Consider the following 22,186-nt stretch of genomic DNA (forward strand, 5'->3'; position numbering starts at 1 on the left):
TCATTCTGAGTTTCAACTGTAACTTTTTTTTCCCTGAAGAATGCAGCTTCTGGGCCACAGATAGTCATGGGATAGTCTAGACAAACTTATTGGTTCAACTTTGGGTTAGAACAGAAATCTTTATAAATCATTCTGTTCCACCTCTGTTTTTTTTCTCTTTCCAACACTGTTAAGAATCTGTCATCAGTGCCTGCACTAATCTGCTGATGCCTGGATTGGGCACTCCTCTGATTTTCCTACAGAAAAGTGCCAAAATTGTGTCTGCAGATTTTAGGCTTGATGACACCTTGGCTTAATGAAAATTCTTGAAGAAGAGAATGTGATTTTTTCAAAGTTCCAGGCTGGTAAAAATGAACAGTTTTGCATAAGAAATAAATCCTTAGCATTAAGATAAATGAGAAGCACCGGCTATGTCAAACTGTTTGCTTTGACATAGATAAGGGGGCTAAGTAGGATTCTATGGGAATTCACACTCTGGATCTAAATCTTTTTTTAATTACTGCATCAAGAAATGTGCTTTTTCCCTCTCATGACTCTTTAAATACTTTCTTTTAGCACTTTTTAAACAACCTTGTTCAGTGGCCTGGTTTGACCCTGTGCTCCTAAACTGGAAGCCTGAGAAGGCTCTGAGACCCTCCTCTTAGTGGGAGGTGCCATGGAGGCCCCTACACTTTGCCTGAGTTACTCAGTCACTCACCAAAGGAAATGGGACAGTTCCTGGCATTCTCGTGTGCTCTAACACCCAGACCACTCAGCTCCTATTTTGAAATTACTCTGACAGATTTCTTAACACTTAACACTTGGAAGAGCTATGCAAAGTATAACCCTAAAAAGCAGATGAAATGATTTTTGAAGAATGGGATAGAGAGGTAAATATTGGGTTCAAAGCACTGGTGTGTCCAGGGATGTACTTACAACTCAAAAGATAAATGAAGAGCTAGGCTTTGACTTCGCCAAAGATGTTGCCAGAGTATATTTCATACAATAAATAGGCTAGCCTTAGGCCAGGAAAGAAGATTGAATTGGAAAAGGAATGCAGGTGGGATTCCAGAACTAGGAGTCAGTCTCATTCACTACTTAGGGCTTGGAGGTAAAGGAGAGCAGTGGAGAGTCCACAGAAAAATATTGCTAGATTATAGTTTCCTGAAAGGGAAATGTTAGGTTGTGAATGGCTGTAACAATTACTTGCCTGGCTGCTGGAAGTAGGAGAAGGGAAATATGGTCAGGGGTATTAGTTGCAAACACTATAATCTGCCCTGGCTAGTTTAAATAGAAAATGATTTTATTAAAGTATATGAGACATTTCAAAGAATCATTGGGAATCCCAGAGAATCAGGCTTGAAGGTAAGCTTCTGGGAACAATGCCCAAAACTATACTGCAGAACTTATCTGGGGAGAAAATGTCCATTGACACTGCAGCTGGCTATAGAACCATGCTATGGAACTGACTGATGAGGGAACTGTCACCATCCATTCACTGGATGCCAAAAAGTTTTCCTGACTGTAACCCCGGTAGATACCAAGGATTTGATTTTACCACAATTTTTCCTAATACTCATGAAAGCAAGACACCTCTCCCACTACCTGCACCAGCAAAATAGATTCCAGCACACAGCCTATTTTTTTTTCATTTCTCACTTTCTCATTGAAGTGAGCAGACAGAGATACTCTCAGTTTAGACAACATTTAGATTCACTTGCATTTTTTGGTTAAAATACAATTTACATTATATGAAAATGCTTCCATAATCATTATTTTATGTTAAAAAATGACAATTATTTATCTGTTTAAGCTTAAGGTAAAATCTTTGCTAACAGTTGCAAGCTCATCTCAAGATGTGTGTTTTGCAAAAGCAGGTGGCTCAGTGATGAATTAAGTTTGGGAAATGTTGGAGTAAAGAAACAAAGTTTGGGCCTCCCTGGTGGCGCAGTGGTTGAGAGTCCGCCTGCCGATGCAGGGGATACGGGTTCGTGCCCCGGTCTGGGAGGATCCCATATGCCGCGGAGCGGCTGGGCCCGTGAGCCATGGCCGCTGAGCCTGCGCATCCGGAGCCTGTGCTCCGCAACAGGAGAGGCCACAACAGTGAGAGGCCCGCGTACGGAAAAAAAAAAAAAAAAAAAGAAACAAAGTTTTTTAAATTTAGGATTAGGATGGGTATGAAAAATATCCAAAAGGACATTGAGTATTGCCCATTTCCTGAAGTATTTGGGCCATGGAGCCCTTTTACAAGGGTCACATGTTCTAAGGAATACAGTTTGAGAAATACTGCATTAGACTGTGACCTCTTTGAGGACAAGGATTGTGAATTATTCATCTCTGTATTCCTACTACTTAGCTCAGTGCCTGGCATATGGTGACATTTATTGACTTGATCAAAATGATGTAGGGAAAAAGATCTCTTTTCAACCCTAGTTCCTGTTGCTGTCTTTATGTTGTAGGAAGACCATATCTCTGGAGTCAGACTTGAATCTCTTGCATCTCTTGGAGTCTTGAATTCCTGGTCTACCATTTGAAATGGCTCCTCTGTTAAGTAATAGCTTTTGAGTTTGTTTGAGACAGTGGAATTCCAAGGGACAAAATGTAATAATGTGTTACAGGATAAAGTTATTAGTGTATGGATATTCATGATCTTCACTTCCCTAACTTCTTCACAGGAAGAATTTGTGCTCCCTTGGTAAACTTCCAGGTCCTCTCAAAACTACAGAAAGTGGAAGAAAACTAAAGAAATTGAGAGGTTGTGTTGAACTACATAATAAAGAGTTGAGAGGTGAAGAGAGGGAGCAGGACAGGCTGCCCAGCTTAGGTGAGAGTATTTGGTTGGGTAAGGGCCAGGAAAGAGCTCTCTTGTGAGCCCCTGCCAAACATGTGAAGAAACTTGGGAAAGGCAGCAATTCAAGAGAATAATTTTAAAGTGTTTTATGTGCTTTAAATGCTTTATAAAAAATGGGCTCCTCCCTTTTACATTTTGTCGTGTGTCTACGTGAAAACGTGAAGAACTTTCTGGATCCTGGATTGTGTTTCTCTCTCTGTAACATGGTACTATGACTGGATCACATGGATCCCAGAACTTTTAGTGAAAGCATATTTGATTCTGTCTCTATTTTTCTTTCTTTCTTTTTCTCTGGCTTTTCCCTCAACTTTTCCACTATCCGCATTCCCTAGGCAAAACTAGTGGGCTTCAAATCATTAGATGAAATCTTACTGTTTTAAGCACAGATGTTAATTCTTGTTTGAAAAGAAACTTGGTCCACATTTGGAATATCTGTGAGTCTGCAGCAAATTCCTTTTTGAGAAGGTGACCACTCTCCTGGCGTCTAAACTTTCTAAACTTCCTTTTGCTAATGTAGCAGAAAAAAAAGATACTTGAGGTTTTCTGATGATTTTCAAGGTAACACCATTCTAGGCGGTACAGCTTTTAGAGCCACTCCTCACTTAATGCGAGGTTGCTGGCGCTGGTTTTGACAGCATGTTTAGAACCTTCTTGTTTCATTTTCCTAGGAACTTCCATCCCCAGTGCCAGTCTTTTATCTTTGAGGTTTAAATCTTACAGTTCCTCTTTTTGCCTTATGATGTCCACTCATCTGACCCTCTGAGAGAAGGGAAGTTAACTTCTGCTTTGCTGAGGCCAGTGCTGTTGAGGCAAATATCTGACTGCTTGCCTAGCTTATGAAAGACAGATGTTTCCATCTGAGAATCCTGGCTTTGACGCTGACTTGACAATGTGGTACTTTACTTCCATTTGTACTTTCTTCAGTTTCAAGTATGACTGAGTATGACCTTAGTCTCATGCTAGGATTTTCTTTGTAATCAATACTCCCTTGCTGTTTACTTTTTATAAATATCATATAGAATGAGTCAAAATATTCATTTGTTATTTCCAAAGAACTGTGTTTAATACCCTGCAATTTAGAAATAGAAACTCACAGAAGGGTTAAGGTGAAACTTTTCTTCATGTTCTTTCTTGGGCATGCCTCTTTCCCAGTCTGGGTTTGCATTGTCACAACTTAATAGCAATGAAAGTTAGAAGAGCTTTTACCCTGCAGTCCACTGTGCCATTGTTAATGCAGTCTGTCCACTGACCCAACCACCCATCTACTCACAACTGAGGAAATCCTGTTTCATGATGAAATTGGCCCTCTGGATCTGTTTCTGAAAGGCAGCCTGGGAGTTTTATACATCTTTGACTGGACTGTTGCAGAACCATTTTGGCAGATGCAATTACAGTGTATCTAGTGTGTGCACGCACACACATTTTCTTACCCAGAGAGGACCGTTTTGCCCTGAGGCGTTGATAGCATGCCCCATCGACTCTAAGTCCCTCAGGGATGGTGGGAGTGACAGGTGGAGGGCGCACGGCAGAATGGAAAGTGCACTGGGCTGGATGTCAGGAGATAGGCTTTCCAATCCTGCTTGTACCACTCATTTGCTGTGTGACCTTGGGCAACTTACTTAACCCCTCCAGGAGTCAGTTCTTTCACCTAGAAAGTGGAGTTAATAATACTTGCCCTTCTTGATTCAGAGCACTATAGGGCAAATAAACTGAGATCGTGGATGTTTGGGAAGTTTGAAAGGGATAAACCCAGACTTCTACAGATAAACTTCAGGGTACCTGACAGAAGGATATGTTTATCTGAAGTAAAAGGCAGTGTTAGAAGGAGTAGCTAATATGGAACAGTCTTCCACTTCATTTCAAATTAAAATGCAATCCTGGGTAAGAGAGCTAATAGCCCTGTAATACAAGAATCTTTATTTCTTTATGTGCTGGGCAATGTGCTGATACTGTTTTTACTTACGTAAGGGTTACCTGATCACATTCCATTCTGTATTAGCAAATACATTATTAAAGAACATAGCCCATCATCTTCTGTGTAACATGGTGGTTAAGTGCATGGGCTTTGACATCATTCAGACCTGAGTTTGAACCCTGGTTTTGCCACTTACTAGCTGTATATCCTGGACCAATTTTTTTTTTAATCAATCTAATCCTTAGTTTTGTCATTTACAAAATGGACACCAAAATAGTACCTACCTCCATAGGGTAGGGATAATGCATTAAAGTGCTTCGCACACTTCCTGGTACATAATAAGAACTCAATAAATGATAGTTATTAGTAGGTAACAGTAGCTATGTGTGTGTGTGGGGGGGTATGGTTGAATGTTTTCTTCCTTGTGCTTTTCTGAAATTCCAAGTGATCTATAATGGCTTTTCTTCCCAGCTTTGTTAAGATATAATTGACGTATAATATAATGACTTTTTAATGGTCAGATTTAAAGGTAATTATTATTGTAAAGTAATGCAGCCATGAATGAAGAATAATTATGGTCATGAATTGGCACAGTGAGCCTGTCATGATGATGCTTCCTAACATTTCCGTTGGGTTTTACAACTTACACAGAAGTTTTACAGATGCTGTCTCATGCAGCTCTTATAACCAGTCTGTGGAGTCAGTATCACTCATATTCTCCTTCTACAGATCCAGAGGCTGAGGGTCACAAAGGAATGTACACAGTTACACAGCTCATGAAGTGGTAGATCTCAAATGTGCCAGAGAGGATTGCATTTAGCTGCAATGAACAGACACCCAGTTATACCGGTGTAGTGGTCTGGATTCTCCAGAGAAAGAGAACCAATAAGGGAGATCTCTCTCTCTCTCTCTTTCATTTATATATCTCGTATATATTTTGTGTGTGTGTATGTGTGTTTGTGTGTGTGTGTGTGTGTAGAAAGATAGAGGGAGGAGAGGAGAGGAGAGACTGATTTATTTTAAGGAATTGGCTCACATGGTTGTAGAGGCTGGCAAGTCCAAAATCTGCAGGGGAGGCTGGCAAGCTGGAGACCCATGGAAGATTTGATGTTGGAGCTCATGTATGAAGGCCATCTGCTGGCAGAATTTCCTCTTCCTCTGGGGAGATCAGTTTTTTCTTAACATATTCAACTAGTTGGAGGCCCATCCACATTACAGAGGGAGATGTGCTTTATTCCAAGTCTACTGATTTAAAGGTTAATCTCATCTAAAAAATACCTTCACAGCAACATCCAGACATGTTTGACCAAATATCTGGGAACCATGACCAAGCCAAATTAACAGATAAATTTAACTATCACAAGTGGCTTGATTAAAGAGGGGTTGACTTTTTCCAGGATACTTCAACAAATTCAGAGTCATCAGCTCCTACTGTCTTTTCTGCCTGGCTGTGTCTTGCCATGGGACATTTGGCCTCATGGTTACAAACTGGCTGCTCCATCTTTGGCCATCAGAGGCAGGCGGAAAGGGAGGGGCAGTAGGCAAAAGGCAAAAGCTAACAAACTGTTTATGTCATCTGAATCTTCCCTTTCCAGCAGACTTTCCTGGAGGCCCCACCTTGCCACCTCTTATTGAGCTTATTGGTCAATTAATATATTTTTGATGATTCCTAGATGCAAGGAATTCTGGGAGATGAGTATTTTTATGTATGTCACTCCAAAAGAAAAAAAAATCACGTGTTCTATTAATAGCAGTAAAAGGGAGAATAGATACTCTGTAGGAGTGTGGTGGTGTCACCGACACAGGGTGTTTTGATGCCACATCATTACTCTTTGTGCTACACCAAATTGCTCACTGTACATACCTGGAAGTGTCTACCCTTGGTTGCACTGCCCTTTGAATTCATCACAGAGTTGTCTTTGGATATTTGAGTCCAGGATCTAAACAAAATTACCTTGGATTAATGGAAGCCAGAAGAAAAATAAGGAGAAATTTGTTAGATGTTGGCTTTCTTTTTTATCTCCTCATGGCCCAAGCAGATAAACTACTTTCTTTCATTATGTGGGTGGGAGGGACACAAAAAGGAAAAAAAAGATGAGGAATTAAGGCAGGGGGGAGACATGTAAATGTTTGTGCAGCTGATGTATCATATGATCCAAATGATTGTTCAAAACTTGTTTGCATTATGTAATATGTTTCTGCTATGGGGCATGAAACGGTTTACCTCACTTTCATTGTCACAGTTCAAGTGTTTTACTGAAGCCCAGAGAAAAACATCTGTATATTGGTCTTCTGTGGTGACTAGGAAGATAGGAAATAATAATTGGAAGAAAATAGTATCAGAGAGCATTGGAAAGTTTATGTTGATAATTGCCTTGATTTTGTTATTGTTTTAAATCAGGAATTCCAAAGGTCTCCTTTATATTTATTTATAAGTAAATATTTCAAAAGCCATTTAATGAAAAATCATTTAGAATTAAAATAGGAGCCATGTGTCACATTATGACCCAAGTAGTGTTTTTATTTTAAACTTTGGTCAGAGAGAACAAAGCAAAGAAATAAATATTTTTTTATCTTGCTTTTTCATACACAGGTGTGCACATACACGCACTCACTTACATATACATAACTCCAGATTCTGTCTCTCAATATTATCTTGTATTCATTTCATATTCCTTTCTCAATATCACTGTGAAACTACTTTGTTGTATAATTTTCATGTAGCTCTTTTGGCATTTTTGCAATTCTAATTCTCGCTGGTTATTGCATTACAAAAGAGTGGAGGGAAACTGGATTTGCATGCAGGACATTTTAAATTCTAATGTCAGGGGTCATTAGTTTTTTTGTTTGTTTGTTTTTTCTTCTAAGAGCTGGGCTTTTACATACCAGGGATAATAATTTACAAGCAAGTTTTTAAAAGTAGAGTTTCAGACTTATTTTTCAAATTCTCATAACCTGAAAGGCTAAATGAGAAAGAACCTAAAATAAAGATCATTTCCATATATTTGAATGTTGAGTTGCTCATCTGTTGGGGAAAGTGGGCATCCCTTTAGTTCATCTCACTTTCGGTCACAGTGACTGGACTACCCATTCTCTTTACCCAGGTCGAATGAGAACCTCCCATGGTAACTTTAGGAGAACACCACCAAATGCAACATTTGGAATTCTCTTCTTGTAGCTTCAGATGACTGTATCTTCTGTATTTTCTTCACATGAGTATCTTACTTTTTTTCCTCTACCTTAGATTAATAGTAATGTTTTTCATTAATATTAACAGAATTTATGGATTCATATAAAAGGCAGTTTAGAGACCAACACACTGGCCAGCACCATCCTACTGCTTGTCCCTACTCCACCCACATGCCCTGGATGACTATTTCACACTCTCTTCTCTCCTGAGACCTCCAGTGGCTCCTCCTTGCTTCTCATGTTATGTGGACGACCTTACTTGCTGTTTTACTGAGAAAAGCTCAGACAGGAAGAAACCTCCCCAGCTGCCACCCGCCTATCTGCAACTGACCACGTGTTCTGTTACAGAGGATGAATTGTTCTTTTCCCACCCATGGCCTTTGTCATGCCCTGGACCCCATCCCCTCTTGTTCCTGCAATTATCTGCTCTCTCTTGTATCATCCCGGTTCTTCTCTCTTAGATAATTCCCTGCAGTGTTAAAAAATGGTGTAATATCTTCAAATTTAATAAGAAAGAAAAAAAAAAGAAAACCTGCTTAACGCCTTCTGGCTATCACACATTTCTCTGATCCCCATTGACATCAGAGAATATCAGAAGAATTGTCTACACATGTTCTCTTCATCAGTCTTTCAACTCCACTACTTCTCAAAACATTGTCTGAGTCACTGCAAGCCCCTTCTTTGCCAAATCCATTGCTCTACGCCCAGTTCTGTTCTCACTTGATCCATCAACAATACATGACCATTTGATCACTTCTTTTTTTTCAAAATACTTTTTTTCAGCTGGCTTTGGGGATACCACCTCTCCTGGTTTTTCCTTCTACCTTACTGGCCACTCCTTTTCAGCTTCTTTCACAGGCTCCTCCTCCTCCTTTGACCTGTCCACCTATAATGCCTCACATTCCATCCTTAGAACTGGTCTCTTCTCCCTCTCTTCACTCCCTAGATGGTTTCATTCAGGCTCATGGCATGTACTGTACAAATCCCTATCTCCAGCCAAACTCAGAAGCCCCCTTCTCTCAACTCCAGACTTTGATTGTTTGTATATCCAATGCCTACACATCCCCACTTGGATATCTGAAACGCTTCTCAAACATAAATACTTCCACCCTGGTTCAGGTCAACAGCATCTCTGTCCTAGACTTTAGTTGAAGTGTGTTCCTTCTTTCTATCCTTGCCACCTTATTTGCAACACAGCAGCTAGAATGATCCTTTTAAAACTAAGTCATTTCCTGTTACTACTCTGCTCAAACTCCTAATGGCTTCTTTTACTAAAATAGAAGCCAAAAATTCTAGATGAAGCTAGTGGGCTTGTCCTGTCTGTCTCCCTGACTGGAGAGGCTACCAGCCATCCTCACCTCTTCTGCTCCAGCCACACTGGCCTTTCACTGTTGTTCAATTCCTGCCTCAGCCTCTGGTACTTCCTCTCCTGGGTCATGCTTCCCCTGGGTATCATTACTGCTTGTTTCATCTCTTCCTTTAGTTTTCTGCTCAAATATCACCTTTTCAGAAAGGAAATATTCTCTCTCATATATAAATCTCCCACTCTGTCCTCCTTAGCTTTTTTTTAATGAGCATGTAAGAGATGGTTGATTTGTTTATTTCCTGACTGTCCTCTAGAGTGTAAGCTCAGAGAGAGCAAGTATTTTGATTTGGTCTTTGCTTTAACCCTAGTCTCTAAAATAGTGTCTCCCGAGTACTATGCACTCAATAAACATTAATTAAATAAATGAAAAATTGAATGAGAAATATAAACTTAATATTTAAGCAAGAGCTCTTGGTAACTGGCCTGAAGTCAAGTATCGGTGACCATAAATTCTATTTTGTTCTCTGAACTCTCACATCCATGATTTTGGCATTTTATCTCTTTGGTCAATTTATGTTATTGGTTTTCCTAAGGAAGTAAAGAGGTGTATGATTTCTTGCTGACATTCTTGGGTTTGTGACCCTTAACATCACAGACACAAAGCATCAGCAGAACAGGATGTTAGTCAAGGATCACAGTAACTGAATTTTTCTAAATCAAAACTTGTCTTTCCCTGTATCAGTAAGGAACCCAGCAGGAAACAGATGGCATACGCAAATTGGGTAATTTGACTAGAGTTTAATAAAGGTATCAGTTTCAAATCACAAGGCCCTAAGTGCAGTGCCTTGAGGCTAGTAGCAGCCTTTTCTGGTTCTACCCAAGGACTGAAGGCGAAAAGAGAGGGAAGGTACATGGGGAGGGAAGGCCACTGGGTCCCTGTGGGAGAGCTGTAGGAGAGGCCACCGGATAGAGACCACCTGATAGGACCAGCAGCCTTGGTTGAGGGAGACAACCAGCCCATGATAAACCCCGGGGGCTGGGCTGGTGGGGAGCTGAGGGAGTAAATCTCCCAGCTTCTCCCTCCTACCTTCCTCTAATCTCTGGCTGGGGCTTCCCACTGGCTGAACACAACTGGAAGTCAGAAGGCAAGGGAACCCTTGGCTGCAATCCGTATAAGCCAGCCTCTGAGGTAGACAACAGGATAGGAAGGGGTGAAGGGAAGATCTGGAGGGCGAATGGCAGGCATCCAGCAGAACATCCAAGTGCTATCTTTCCAGCTACAGCCTCGTCTCCCACTTCCACACTAGTCCCCTTCTCACGCACACTTCACATATCAGCTAAAATAAAACCATCCATCTGTTCACAGTGGTCCCTAGTTTAAGACCAAATCATTCAACAGCTTTCCATTGAGCTTAGAATAAAATCCAGGCTCACTCCAGTGATGTATGAGACCCATGATGGTCTGACTGGCTCCCACCCACCTCTCCCCCTCTGCTCACAGTACCCAGCCCACCCTGGCTTGCTGCACCTACTCGCAGTGGTCTGCTTTTGATTCCCAGAATAAACTAAGCCCATTGTCTTCACTGGCTCTTTGTATACTCCTAACCCTCTGGTTGGAACACCCTTTCTTTCCTCAACCCATTACATGGTTGACTTCCTCTCCCGCTTCAGAACTTATCATTTGAACATCATCACCTCAGGGAGGCCCTTCCTGTCCTCCCTGTCTAAAGGATGCCCTCCATTTATTCTCTGTCAGAGCACCCTAGTATTTGCTTCACAGCGTTTATTGCAAACCATAAATGGCTCCTTCCTCTCTGTCCCCTTTGCTTTGTTTAGTCTGATTCTAAAGCAAAGCAAGTTTCTTGCAGGCGTGGGCCCTCTCTGTCTTCTCTGTCACTCTGTCATCCTCAGAACCTAGGACAATTTCTGACCCAGGTAGTTTCTCAATAAATATTTGGCAATTGAGTGAACAAACATTCCATTCAATGAAAATATCTTTCCATTTATGCAGTTTTTTAAGAAAGGTTACCTTTGAGCTTATCTTGAGTGTATTTGAATTTCTATCTCTCTAGTATCTGGGGAATCTTAAATATATTAAGCACTTGATATATGTTTGAGTAAAGCACATTTACTAGCAGCAGGGCTGATTTTCTATAGCTTGGCAGATTGTTTTTTATGGTTGGTCTATTATGTCTTTAACAAAATTAAGCTAAAAAAAGGAACAATACCCTATCCCCAATCTGTAGTTTCACAGCATAACTAATTGAGTGCTGATGACTGTCTTGGTGACTTTTTGGAAGCTGGTGTTATATAGTGACTAGGCTTGAGCTTTATTTTATTTTGTATTTATTTATTTGGCTGCACCAGGTCTTAGTTGTGGCAGATGGGCTCCTTAGTTGCAGCTCGCTGGCACCTTAGCTGTGGCATGTGAACTCTTAGCTGTGGCATGCATGTGGGATCTAGTTCGCTGACCAGGGCTCGAACCCCAGCCCCCTGTATTGGGAGCGTGGAGTTTTAACCACTGCGCCACAAGGGAAGTCCCTAGGCTTGAGCCTTAGAGCCAAAAAGACCTGGCCGAACTCCAGTTAGGCCACTAACTGGCTGGGAAAGACTGTGAACAAGTTACCTAGCCTTTCTGAGCCTGTTTCCATTATCTGTAGATGCAAGGGTAATGTGGTCTAATTCCTAGAGTTGTTCTAGGACTACAGGTGATAGCAGAAATCTTTCTCTTTTCTCTGGGCCCATCACTACATTCCCTTCTATAAAAACAGGCACAAATCCTCCCTCTTCTCTCCTTAGGCTGCTGCTTCATCAATACCCTCTCCCCAATCCATGTTTTATTAGTCTTTGGATCTCATGTCCATATTCTGGTTACTGGGAATCTTGCTAGAAGGCTTTCCTGTCCACACTTTTCTTTATGAACTTGAATTCGCTTTCTGGTGGAAGCAGCCTGGAGCTCAGTTGTGCCTGTGACAGTTACAGACCCATCAGGCTTTCTAGCTAGCATCATATTTGCCAGACAAATGCAGACAGCACTTCCATGCAGCGAAGCACTTTGTTAATACTTTGAGCCTCTAAGGGACAATTTGAGTTGGAAACAAAAGGCATTGAAACCTTGTACAATGCTCACCCCATTACACAAGGAAAACCAAATAAGTTGATGTGACAAAAAGGTATGGGTATGCTTTTGATCAAAGAAGCCCAAGCCACAGGGCACTCTACTCTGCAGAGAGACAAGAGGCATGGAAGTTTCATCTTTTGTTTATTTCTTTTTACTTAAGTTTAACTAATATGCTGTGAATACATTTTTTGTGTCAGGCATTTTTCTTTACTCTGTTAGATGAATTTAGAACTATTAAGGTTATAAAGTAAAAATATTTAGGTGCGTGTAAGATCTGACTGAAGAACAGGATCCTTTGCTGACAGTTGGGGAATATATTGGTACTATATAGGCAATCTTGCAAAATTAAATTTCTAATGCATGAAATGGTTGTCTGGAATCTGGTTCCTTAAAATACTCAGATCAGTTCCATTAAAACCTATATAGTGAGCACTCTTGATATGTGCTGAATGAAAGAGGTAAGGGTATAGTCCCTGCCCTCCAGTGCCTTACCATCAGGCTCAGTGTTCCTGAACCTTTTTTTACCAATGTCCTTCTTTTTAAAATATAAATATCTCAGGCCCTTCTTACATTATTTGAAACTTAAGCTAAAGTTGAAGACAACTAGATAAAGCCCTGCTTTATTTTCAAGTTACATGTTACATAAATTTGTCTATGTCTTTCTAACTGGTGATCTAAGACACATGTACATCACACCTCTTTACACATGTGTCATTCATTGTTAAGCTTCATATGTTTGATAGAGACCAGAGGTTGCAAATTAGTGGTTTCACGGGCCCAGTGCAGATCACAGAGTTGTTGTCCTCTTAACTTTCTTAATTGGGCCAACATTTACAATTGGGATATTTCACATAAAATGCAGAGTTTTGGCTTCTCTTAAAACATTGGAAGATCTGGTGGCCGCGGGCCTGCATTCCCATATGGCAGCAATGGGTGGGGCTGACTGGCTTCTGCGCCTTCAGGCGGGGTATGCGCTCTCTGGTTGCCGTGTCTTCACTGCTCAGCAGTGAATGCATATGTCTGAAAATTGGCTTGCAGCAAACAAATTAACCCCCCTGGCTCTTGGAAGCTGCGTTTGTAAGCTCTGGTAGAGTCTAGCAAGGGGAGTTTGAAGGATTTTCGTTTATCAAGTAGATGGACCTTAAGATACTGGTAGGATTTATACGGTTGAAGAAGAGTGTGTGGGGGAGGGTGGGGGGAGGTCATTCCAGGCAGAAGGCTAACTTTGATGCTGAATTTCACTGGTGGGTAGTGATGGTTTCTTTAATAATATTTAAATTGCTTAAGGATGAAAATGACTTACTTTTTTCTTACACTTGAGAGCAGATTTACGGTTAAGATTCTGACTCCCTTGCATTCTAATATGCTTTCTTGAGAGAAAGGGACAAGGGGAGAAGGTATATTAGTAAGAGCTAGGAATGGGACAGAGCTGAGGTTGCAGCAATGGGCCTGTCAGGTTTATGAATTCATCAATTGGAATTGTGTGTGTGGGGGGGAATGTGTGTGGTGTTGGTGGATGGTATACGATGCTTGTGTATGTGTGTATGGTGTGTGTGCATACGTGTGTGGTGTATGTGATGTGTGTATGTGTGTGTAGAAGGGATTGATGTTCAGAACAACAGTACCACTGCAGGAAGCATTCAGATTTGTGAAGGAAAATGAGGCTGAGAAAAAATGTCATTCATTGCCTATCTCTCAAAAAGATACTAAAAGTGCCTCTTCACGGTAGCTGAGCCAATACTTCACAAAGGCAGCTGGGCCTATTAGAAGAACAAGATACGGTGGTTTGACCAAAGTACCTTTAAGAGTGGATGTTTTGTCACCAAAGATGCTCATCAGTATCCTGCAGTATTTTCCAAGCCAGACTCTCCTAATACGTGGGATTCCCCTGTAGCATCACACTTAGATGATGTCTCTAAAAAGCCTCTTTTAGTATAAAATTGTACCTAAGTAGTAACATGTTTATATTTGAGGACTTGTTTCTATTTTTCAGGGTAATCAGCGTTTGGCTGTCAGGCAGAGGGCTGAGGAAAGGGGTAGGGTGGGGGTTAGGTTTGTTCTGTTTTGTTTTGACGTTGTTGGAGAATTTCAAATGGAGAAATTTTATTTTCCTGGCAAGGCCAGATCCCTTATACAGTTTGATGTTTCCTTGGTCTTCAGAAGGCCCACCATAAGGGTTTATTTGTGTTAAATTGAAAACAGATCTCTTTCTAAAGGAAAGGCCCTTTTATTGATCCTGACCTTTTCCTTTTTCAGGTGAAGGCTTGTTGAGTTGCCTTTTAAACAACCAGAAACCACTGTGTTTCTTTTTCTAGTAATCTTTTATTTATCCTGTTCAGAGGCCTTACTTGCTTAAAAATAAATTTCCTATGGAAATCATAAAACAGCTCTACTCAGCCAAGAGTTAAGATTATAGAACACTTAACAAATCACATATGTGGCTTTTGAGGGGAAGGTTAACACCGAATCTCCTCACCCCCTGCCCAGCCCCACCTTCCCCTCTTCAACTTGTTTTTCCTCTATTGTTTCCTTCTGGGCCTTGTGAGGTCCCACAAGAGGTGCTTTAGACTTTGTTTCATCTAGTAGTGCCCTGAGAAAACTTTAAGCACTGAATTGGGATTATATTAGCTGGAAGAGTCAAGAAATTAATTTCCTTAGGAGAAGAATGGCATGTCTGGCCAAACAGAATATTGCTTAATGTAATAGAACTCCCAAATGAAATTGGGGAGTGGATCTTTCCCTTACCTGGGGGATGTGAGATTATTGAATTCCAGATTCCCGTATAAATTATCATCCGAACAAGTGGGTCCACCCCCTACTATGCCAGCCTTTCCTTTCTGGTCCCTGTGCACGGGAGTGTTTCTGTCACCCACCAGAGGGCCGCACGTTTTCAGCCACCTCTAAATCAGGGAATAAAAGAATTAATGGATCGGAACTTAATCCATAACTCCCTAACTCTGCAGCTTTATTTTTTTAATAGTTCATAAACGCCTTATTTTTCTTTTTAGCCTGCATTTCCTCTGTGGTTAAGGAGAGGTTTGCCAGCCTTTGGCTCTGCCTCATAAAAACTCTTTAAAGGACAATGCTAGGTTGTGTGACTGCCTGTAATTCACCCCATATAATATTCCGGAACCGCCTCAGAGTTCGTGTCTGACTTTGTTCTAATATAAAGAACCCTAGGGTCAACCACACAACTATTTCCAGATGGATTAAGTTGTGCATTCTTGAAGACCTACGAGGCCAATGTATATTGCTTCTCTTAGAGCTGTCACAAGTAATATTATTGGGAGCATGACAGATGCCTAATGGGATACACAGAGATCTCTATTTTGAAATTTCTAAAGTGACATAGTAGGGTTTCTTATTTTTCAGAATAACTAAATTGTGTCTGTCTTTCTGAATTAAACTCTCTGTGGGCTCTGTTTTGTCACCTTTTGCCCTCTTCTGGGTGATAGAATTGGGAGATAAATCAGTAACTGATTTCTCAGAGAGTTAAGTTTTGAGAAATATATTTTGTAGGTCACATGTGCCTTACACAAAACTTTCTAACAGCAACAGGCACAAATGGGATTTTGAAGCACCATCATTTGCTGTCAAGAGGTGAAAGCGCCAAGAGTGGGACTTATCAAAGCGTAGGTGTGAATAGTTTGCAAGGTCAAAGGCAAAAAATTAGCCGCTGCTGAGAACTCAGAATGGGAATCGCACTGGTCACCACTCAGATGTCCTTTTCAATCAGAGAGGGGCTCACCAGCACCTACTGAACCCAGGCTCCTTCTGGTTTTCACTTTTTATCCACAGCCTCCCACTAGGGGCACAAAAGTCTCAGTTTAGTATATGTACTTCCTATGAGAAACCCAGTGCATGGTTGAGTCCCTTCTTTCCAGGATTTCACATTTATCTGTCGGAAAACAAATATAAATACAAAACCAAAACATGCTGTAGGATTTGTGTAATTTCTTCCTGAAGTATACATTTTCTTTTTGAAGGGAAATATTCATTGCTCAAAGTATTTTTTCCCCCAAAATGAGAAAGTTTCCCCCTCCCCAATTATTGTTATGTGCCTTTGGGATAAACTAAAGAAGAGAGTAAGACTCACCTGAAAATTAGATATTTGTATATATTTGATATTTAAATTGTGTAAATATCATTCCAAATATCCTACTATGCATGTATATAGAAATATAGAAAATTTTATATGTATAATATTCCACACACAGTTTTGTAAGCTAGTTTTTCTTTTTTTAACCTAATATGTTTTTAACCTAATATGTTTTTAGCCTTCTATGTTGATAAGTATGCATCTACATCATCGTTTTAAAAGACTGCATAGTAATCCATTTTATAGGTAAAGCACAATTATTTAGCCAATGCCCTGTTGATGGACATTAAGATTGTTTCTGGGTTTTCAGTATTGCAAAGAACAATAGAACAAACATCCTCATACATACATCTTCATGGACTTGACAAGTTGTTTCTTTGAGATATAATCCTAGAAGTTAAATTGTATGAAAATGTAATTAAAAATTTTATGGGAGTTGCTCCTCTGTCTTTCAAAAAGGTACTAATTTCTACTCATCCCATCTGCATATGAGAGTCTTCAATTCCTTTTAACATCACTAATGCTGGATAGTGTAAATCTTCTTAATCTTTGTCAACCTGAAAGATACAAAGAAATGGTTCATTGTGATTTTTGTTTGGATTTCTTTGATAAATGAGGTTGAACATTTCCCCATTATTGTCCATTTCTATTTCTACTTTTGGGAGTTAGCCATTCATATCTTTTCCCTGTTTTTCTGTTAGGCTTTTGGCCTTTCTCTTATTGCTTATAATAGCTTTCTGTAAATTCTGGATACATGTGATTCTTATGCAGCATCTGGACAGGAGCTTGTCAAGAAAATATTGGAGAAGAATACAGCATTAAAATGAAAGAATTTACTACTGTGTAACTCAGGGTAGCCGTCTAACCTGTCTGTCCCTCAGTTTCCTCTTGTCTAAAACTAGAAAATTCATTCATTTCTCAGATTTCTTCACTTGTAGTAAAGTTAATACTTGTTAAAGTGAAGCATTTTACCCATGTAACATCCACAGGGAACGCTTTGGAGTCTTCTATCGTTTTAATCACTGTCTTTTTACCCGGTTGGTGAGGGAGAGATTTCCACCCTAGGGATATGGGGATGGCCAAACCCACAACCTCCAACACTGGACAGGGGAGATTGACAACAGTTTATCAGTCACATATGCTCATAGCCTAGGGGAAGAGGGTGCTGCACACCACACAAAGTCCCAAGATGCTTGCACTTGGGAACAGAGTGAAAAACCAGGGGCTGTGAGAGGCAGTATCAAGGGGGTGGGTGACCCTTGGTTCCTGCAAGAAGATGTAATTGGCTTATTCGAATCATTCCAGAGGCTGACAGGAAACTGAACCCCATTATTCAGGGTTAACAGGAACTGTGCCTGGTCCACATGATAAGGAGAGCTGCTTGGCTAGGGGACTTTAATCCCCAGGAGCAGAATGGGAAGAGGAACTTGTGCTTGGGCCATTGGAGGCCATCCTGATTTTCCCCAGATGTCAAGGCAGCATATAATATTGAGGTTCAATTTTAGGCCTTATATCACGGCTCTCACTGAGAGGTGGGTCTCTAAACTCAGTGGCCTCTTCTCAGTCCTCATTGCCCTTGCCTGAGTTCATCCTGTCCACTCCTGAAAATTCTTCCCCTCCAGTGGCCTCCATACCACGGCCCTGTTCAGGGAGGCAGCATGACATGAGTGAGATGCTCCCCAAGTCAGATAAACATAGTTTTGAACCCACCTATGTCACTAACCAGTTGTATGGCCTTGAGCAAGATACATTACTCCTCAGCCTAAGTGTTTATAAGATAAAGATAGTACAGACCTCATCAAATAACATATAAAAAGTTTCTGGCATAGTGCCTGGTTCATATTGGGCATTTAGATCTTATTCGTTAACATCTTTTACTTGTTAATCTTCATATTCCTGCCATCTAAATGTGTGTGTTAACTAAGATTTGTTGCACACTTTCCAATCCCCTTTTTCTATTCCTCAGCCCTTGAAGACATAGGCACATTTTCTATTGCTTCCATTTGCACCTTAAGGCAAATGGGCCCCAAGTTGCATTTCTTACGGTGGTCGTTCTCTGGTCCCACATTTCCAACTGTTTCCTGAAGATTTTCCCTGCAGTGTCTTTTTTCAGCATGTTAAAGTTTCTTCTCAAACCAGTACCTTCTATGGTACTTCTTCTTTTGGCTGACTTCCTCATTAGTGTCCCTGTCATTTTAGCTTAATACTCTTAAGTCTCTTTTAGTTTCTTTCTCTTTCAGACCCACAGTAACTCAGCTCTCAGTGGCTGTTTGTTTCTTCTCTCACAGGATGGCTTGCATCCATCCTTTCTACTCCATTCCCAGAGATCAGTGCCTTTAAAGAGTTTCACTAGGCTCTGAGTTCCTTCCTTCTCTGCAAACCCCCCTTTTGTCTCCCAGTCCAGCCTGTGTCCCACTGCTTAATAAATCTTTCAAAGACTCACCTCCAATCATGTTTCCTCTACTCTAAAGCTACCAGTGGTTCCTTGGTGGCCATAAACTGATGCAAGATCCTTAGCCTGGCATGCAGGGTCCCTGACAATCTAGTTACTCACTCCCTAGCATTGGTGTCCTCGGTATTCCTACATACCATCGGCTTGATCTTTCTTTTTAGTCCCCAGGATATGCATGGCTCCAAAGTGCCTTTATCTATGTTTTCCCTTTTCCATGGGTTACTCACCTTCCGATACATTCTCAGTGTTTTGTGTTCAGAATTCAAATCCCGGCTTTGCTGGTTACTAGCTTTGTAACTTTGAAAAATCATTTAACCTCTCTGAACCTTGTGTTCCTCATTTGTTAATGGGGATAATAGTATCATGTTACAGGGATATTTATGAAAAGAACTAACAGTGCTTGTGTTATAAACATGGAATTGTTCTTCCTGCTGTTGCGCTCATCACCCCAGCCAAAAGTAATCTTTGCTTCCTCTGAATACCTACTTTGTTACACAAGAGGCACTTGTTTTATATGCCTTGTGCTGTGTTGTATTTCAAAAGGTTGTATCTTTATTAATTACACTGAAAGTTCCTTGAAGTTAGGCATCAAGTATTGCACATCTTTATTCATTCATCAGAGATTTAGTGGGCACTTTGTGTCTCATGGGGTGCTAGGGCCTGGGGATGCAAGAATGACAAAGACTTAGTCCCTGCTATCAAAAAGCTTCCTACCATCTAATTACCATTGAATGCTACCTAGACTAGGTTGAGATAAACCCATTGAGAGCCCAGAGTAGGGGCACCTGACTCACCTCGGAATTTTGGACAGCATTCTGAGGAAGTGACATCCAAACGGAGACAGGCATTGGCCAGGTGCAGGTGGGGAGGCTCAGTGCAGCTGGATGAATGAGGGAGAGCTTTCAGTGCAGAAAGAAATATGTTTATAAATAAAGAGGGGAAGCAGAACAAAATGTTCTGTGAATTGCAGAACAGAATGGCTGTGGTCTTGGTTTTGAAGGAGAAGTAGCAAGAGGTAAAACTAGGAAGGTAAGCCAAGGCTGGATCATGAAGGATTTTTCAATTATGTCTACCATTAATAGTGCCCAGTACAGTGCCTGCATTTGGTAGATTCAATAAATGTGTTTCTAGCCTTTATAAAGAGCAGATGCACATGATTTAGTCTCAGCATTTCCTGTCAAGGAAACCTAGTTTGGCAAGAGAGCAAAGTTTCAAAATTGCTGAAATCCTTTACTTGTATTTCTTAGAAACTGTGAAAGAGAGCTATATATCTAATCCAGGCCATATTTATAAACAAACTGTCAAATGACAAAACTAAAATGATTTAGTAATGAGTTTGATGTCCTTTATTCAAGGGAAAACAATTCATGGATTGGGGGATTACAGTGCAGAGCAGTGGAGCACCCTTCCTGAGGGATTTTGGGCAAGGGCGAGTTTTACCGATGATTGGAAACAGTGACGCGGAAATGGCATGATGGGCTAGAAGGTCAGTGATTTCTTTGTAAGGAGAGCAGGTCCTGTTTTCTAGGGTGAGGTGAGCTCTCTAAAGCTGAGTTGGAGGATTGTGATGTGTGTGTGTGTGTGTGTGTGTGTGTGTGTGTGTGTGTTAGGTTCCCTTAACAGGTGTTTCCTATAAGTGTGGGCTGACCTAGCTTTAGATTTATGATATGGGCTGGGCCACTGGGGCAGCCTCCATTTTGTGGGGTTTGATATATGAATTAACTTTATCAAAACAAACAGACCAACAAACAAACAACCCTACTGCTCCTATCCACTTTCATATGTTTTACTACACTGATGTCTGTTATTTCCTAAAAGTAAAACCAAGCAGATATCCTCTCTCCTCCACCAGACGATACACTTTTTTCCTTCCACTCCCTCAGTACTTTGTCACACAGCTAGACTTGACCTCTCTCTAACCTTCCTCTCCATTTTTCTCTCCCTCTCTTCACCGTCACCAAAGTCTAGAGAAACTGGATTGGTGGACACTGAGCCCTCCTCAGGTGACCACAGTTTAATAAGGATTGTCCAAACAAATGTAAGGAGTGAGTGAACCATTCTGTGAAAGAACCAGAAGCTACTGCTGAGAAACCCGAAGCCCTGTGTGTGGTGAGTTGGGTCTACCTTAGAAACTCATCCTTCCATTTTCAAAAGAAATTTTCTCATTCAGGATTCTGTTTCCCACCTCCCCCCTTCGTCCATTATTTCTCCCAAACCATGAATCATAAACTTCAAGAAAGCATTGTGAATAACTTATATTCTTTTACTACGCATTGCCTAACTCCCTTTGGGGAAAATGAAGAGAAACAGTCTTTTGCTGCTTATTCTCCCGTGGACTGAGACCATGTCAGCTGCAGGCGACAGCAAGGATTTATGACCACAGAAGCTGTCATTATGGAACAGTTGATTGACCCATAGTTTTGATTAACCAAAATATTAAAAAAAACAAATCAGGAACAGTGCTAATGACACTAGAATGGAAATTCAGCATTTTACTGACTTCCACTGAGACCTGCTTGTTATCATCTTTCTTTCCAGCGCTCAGTGGTGTTTTCTTCCCTGCCTATTTAATTGGTTTTCCTGTGGAGTCTTTCTCAGAATTTGTAAATTCAAATACAGAGCTATGATGGCTCAGAGCGCATAGTGGTACCCTGCTGCTGGGGATAAGGGAGTCTAGATGTGCGCAGGTCCTATTTGGTTTGGTCCTTCTAAATGTCTTGGGAATTCCCCGGTGGTTCAGTGGTTAGGACTTGGTGCTTGCACTGCCTGGGCCCTGGTTCAATCCCTGGTTGGGGAACTAAGATCCTGCAAGCCATGCGGTGTGGCCAAAAAAAAAAAAAAAAAAAAAACATCTTTACTCAGCTTCACAGCACCAGGAAGTATATTAATAGTTAGTACCTGTCTTGGGCCATTGAGATGCATCTGGCACATTGGGTTGGTCTCAAAGTATTGTTAGAATGTGTCACCTCTACTCCATCACCTCCAGCACCATACCATCCAAATTCTAGACTAACTGGCCTACCTGAACTCACTCTGCCTCCCCTCTACCCAAATCCATTTTTTTTCAAAGCATAAATATGGTCATATCAACTACTACCACTGCATCCTGCTTAAAATCCCCAAAATGGCTTCCCATTGCTCAAAATTCTTGATGTGGACCATAAAGCCTTGCATGGTCACCATTAATACTCTTCTTCATCACTCTGTCCCTTGTGGATTCTCCACTCCAATCAGGCTGGCCTTTATTCAGTCCCTATATTCACTCTACTCAGTT

At 40.9% G+C, this 22,186-nt stretch overlaps 1 protein-coding gene across 11 annotated transcripts in view; it reads left to right on the plus strand.

Moving 5' to 3' along the window:
• The window catches only part of FHIT (fragile histidine triad diadenosine triphosphatase), a 1,482,405-nt gene that overhangs the window by 465,733 nt on the left and 994,486 nt on the right, over positions 1-22,186 (plus strand). Inside the window, exon 5 of one of the 11 annotated variants that reach the window (XM_082639703.1) lies at positions 20,876-21,021. The exons of the other annotated variants lie outside the window; for them this stretch is intronic. The gene's annotated coding sequence lies outside the window, so the exon portion shown is untranslated. The remainder of the gene's footprint in view (positions 1-20,875; positions 21,022-22,186) is intronic. 11 annotated transcript variants of the gene reach the window in all.

The sequence above is a fragment of the Mesoplodon mirus genome (genome assembly GCF_964341445.2).
Source record: "Mesoplodon mirus genome assembly, chromosome: 12".
Classification (NCBI taxonomy): domain Eukaryota; kingdom Metazoa; phylum Chordata; class Mammalia; order Artiodactyla; family Ziphiidae; genus Mesoplodon; species Mesoplodon mirus.